The sequence below is a fragment of the Ailuropoda melanoleuca genome, unplaced genomic scaffold (assembly GCF_002007445.2).
Source record: "Ailuropoda melanoleuca isolate Jingjing unplaced genomic scaffold, ASM200744v2 unplaced-scaffold7760, whole genome shotgun sequence".
NCBI classification, from domain to species: Eukaryota; Metazoa; Chordata; class Mammalia; order Carnivora; family Ursidae; genus Ailuropoda; species Ailuropoda melanoleuca.
The window spans coordinates 1-3478 of record NW_023253059.1 but is presented as its reverse complement, the minus strand read 5'-3'; the positions used below and the strand labels follow the sequence as shown (position 1 = coordinate 3478).

Here is a 3478-nt window from a genome sequence, read left to right as displayed (position 1 = left end):
TAAAAAAGAAAATGGTTTGAGGAAGGTTGAAAGGCTTTCATGCCACAGCCCCATGTGGCTCCACCTGCCAACAGGCCACAGTGATGAAGTACCCCATGTGCTAACAGAAGGCATGAGATCCGAATAGGCCATGATCTCCCTTTATGTCCTATTACTTATTACAGAACAGTGAATTCTTTCAGATGAAAAATGATAAAAAAAAATTAGGGCACAGTGCACTTGGATAACATATAGAATCTGAAATTGTTCAAAGGTTTGAAAACAGTCTTTAAATTCAAGCCTGAATCTTTAAACACATAAAATCTGTCTCCTATGCTCAGTTTCAGCATCACTGGAAAAATACCCATCACTAAACCCTGATACACATTCGTAGCCATTTCACCATCTTCTATCATGGTCAGTGTTCAGGAGGCAAAGCCTGACCCAGAAACCTTGTTCGCATTTTCTCCAAGGACTTCTCCATGCACAGTGGCCATTTTGCTTCTCTCTCCTTCTGTTCGGCACCTGCGGGCAGGAGTATCAGGGCTTACCACACATCTGACAGGGAAATGGCAACCACGATGCTATCTGTTTCACTTTTGACCAGCAGCCCAGGGGTCAGCCCATGTTAATCTGTCCAGGATTTCCAGCTTACCGTACTTCACACTCTCAAGACACTGTGAGCAGTGCTGAGGCCTGGGTCACTGTGATATCTAGTTTACTGAACGTTTTCTCAGCAGCTAGCTTAATTACATCAGACTTGGTATAAATATATATGATTTCTCCTGAGTCATGCACCACAGGGAAGGCCAGCAACTGTCTTTCTACAAAGGCATTCAAGGCTGTACTGATGGGAGTCTCCTGGTGGATGAAGGGATGTTGTGGTGGGTCCCATATGCAAGAACATCCAGGTTCTGCTTCATGAAGGCAGGCTTTGGCAGACCAGACCTAAAATGCTGGGAGAAGGCGAGGATTCCTTTGTGGGTATGTGCATAAACTGCAGTCCACTGATAGGATCAATAACTGGCAATGAGTGGATTTCATTTGTGATCAGTTAGCTTTCAGCATGGAAGACGTTTGCATCTGGAGCTATATTCCCTGAAGGCTTATGTGATCTTGAGGATGAAGCTCCCTCGCTGTTTCAATCTTATGTGCCTCTAATTCATAAATATGTACCAGGGTTGACTTATGCCATGTCTGTGGTGTATTTATGAACTCGGTAATTGTTAGCATTCCTACAAAACTTTGTTTTGTCCTCTACCGCAATGACGCTGCTGGAGTACCATTGGCTGCGAAGGCACAGAAGGCTTTCTAACTTGTAGTATCAGCAACAACATGCTTTGAAGAGTTTTAATGATGTGGTGATCCTTGTGTTACCTCAGTGTATGAAAACCCATGTTCTGAGTCTTGGGCTTCCTCTTCCAACTGGAATTTCTCCCACATGCTGGCTTCCCAGTCCAGGGGCTGCAGCCCACTACTACCAAGGAGGAGGACCAGAATTTACAGGTACTTCTGTGCATTGTCTGGCCAGGTGTGCAGGGGCATCAGGGTGTTGGCTGGACCTCTTTGGAGTGCAGGTTATGGGCTAGGACCCTCTGGGGGTTGTGGGCATAATGCAGGGACCAGGGGGTATAGGTGGGAACACATGGCTTGGCAAGCAGGGGGGTGATAGTTAGGCTGAAGTGTAGCCCTTATTCATTCAACACTGCATGGATACCTGGATTTTCTCTATACTTTGGATATCAAAAGTCATGGTACAATGAATGTAGGGGTGCATGTGTCTTCACACTGAGAGCACCCAGGTAGGTTAGGTGAAGCTGAGGTGGATACAAGCTTTGTCACAGGGATCTCTTTGCAGAGGGTCCCCTGGCAGGGTGGCTGGAGTGGAGATGGATAAGGAGCTGAGGTTTTCAGGGGTGCTCCACACAGAGGTGCCCTGGCAGGATAGCTGTAGCTGAGGTGGGTGGGCTGGAGTGTCCCAGGGCTCTCTGTAGAGGAGACATTTTGGGAGGTTAGCTGTAGCTGAAGTGGATTCAGGATTGCGGGGGTCTCTGTGCACAGGATCTCCTAGCAGGATGTCTGAAGCTCAAGTGGGTGAAAGCTGGGGTGTCCTGGGGCCTTAAGAACTGTGAGTGGCCTGGCAGCATGTGGACTTGGGGGTGCTGGGCTTTCCACATCAAGGGGCTCCTTGTCAGGACAGTTTCAGCTGAAGCATTAGTGACCCAGGAGGTCACATAACTCTCCATTCAGGGGGTGCCGTAGCAATCCGAGTAGTGCAAGCATGAAGTGTGCTGGGATGAACAGGACTAAGGTGTCACATTGGGGTGATGTTTGGAGCTGTAGTGAATGCTGACCGGGGCAACCCAGTGTGTGGTATGCTTTGGCTGCCTCGTTGGCACAGTTGGGGTTGAGTGGGTTGGGGAACCAAGGCTCAGGGAGTTAGCAAGCTGACTAGGGTGCTCAGATCCTTCTTCTGTCCATGCTATCAAGGTGGAGGGGAATGGGAACCTTGACACTTGCCAGCACTTCAACACAGGTAAAGATCCAGCACCAAACCCTCCCCACTGGGGTCTTGAAGGGTGGATCCTTCACATTGCATTTGTTCTTTAAATTGCAGCTTCTTGAGACACCTTGGTGGCTCAGTTGGTTAAGTGTCTAGCTTCTTCTCAGGTCATGATCCCAGGAGGATCATGGGATCGAGTTCCACATTTAGCTCCTTGTTCAGTGGGGAGCCTGCTTCTCCCTCTGTGTGCCACTCCTCATGCTTGTGCTTGCTTTCACTCTCCCACTCAATGACAAATAAATAAGAAACCTTAAAAAATAAAAATAAACTGCAGCTTTTTTTCTGTGACCCAGGGCAGACAGATCAGCTTCCAGCCCCCAGAACTATCCCTCCCACTGCAGTTGGCAGGATGGTGAGGGTGTCTCTGTCGTGTGTTGTGCAGAAGCTGTTCAGTTGGCCCTCAGTTCTTCTTCAGGAGGATCTGATCTATTAAATAGGTGTAGACTTGATGTGTCTGTGGAGGAGGTGAGTTCAGTTTTCACCTCAGGTGAGGTGAATTAGGCACCCATCTTGGACTCTTATATTTATAAATTTACTGAAGTTATTTCACTTCTCAGAGGATCCATTTCCCAACTGTAAAATAGAGATTTTATTTCAGGATCCAATAGCCTTACTTGGCTAAGGTACCTGGCACACAGTAGGTGCTCATTAAATGTTTCTTCCTCCTCTCATCCAACACTGTGCTATCCAAAACACATACCCTTGACTCGGCAGACAAACTGCTCCACCCAGTCTCGATGTCTGAAATTTCTGAGCACAGTATGGGAAGGCCCACCCTGCTCCTGGGCTTGGCATCTCACAGGTCACTCTGGCAACTTTACCCTTGCCAATTGCTTGCATTCTCTCCACTTACTGAACTGAGACCTGCAAGTGCCTGGCCCAAGCCTCCTCTGTAAATCCTCCTCCCTGGGGGGAGGCTAACTTCAGAATCCATCA

At 48.0% G+C, this 3478-nt stretch overlaps 1 pseudogene; it reads right to left on the bottom strand.

Annotated features, from left to right (window-relative positions):
* Window positions 1-397: 397 nt before the first annotated feature.
* On the bottom strand, window positions 398-1732 carry LOC117800767 (annotated as a pseudogene).
* Between the last annotated feature and the right edge of the window lie 1746 nt (window positions 1733-3478).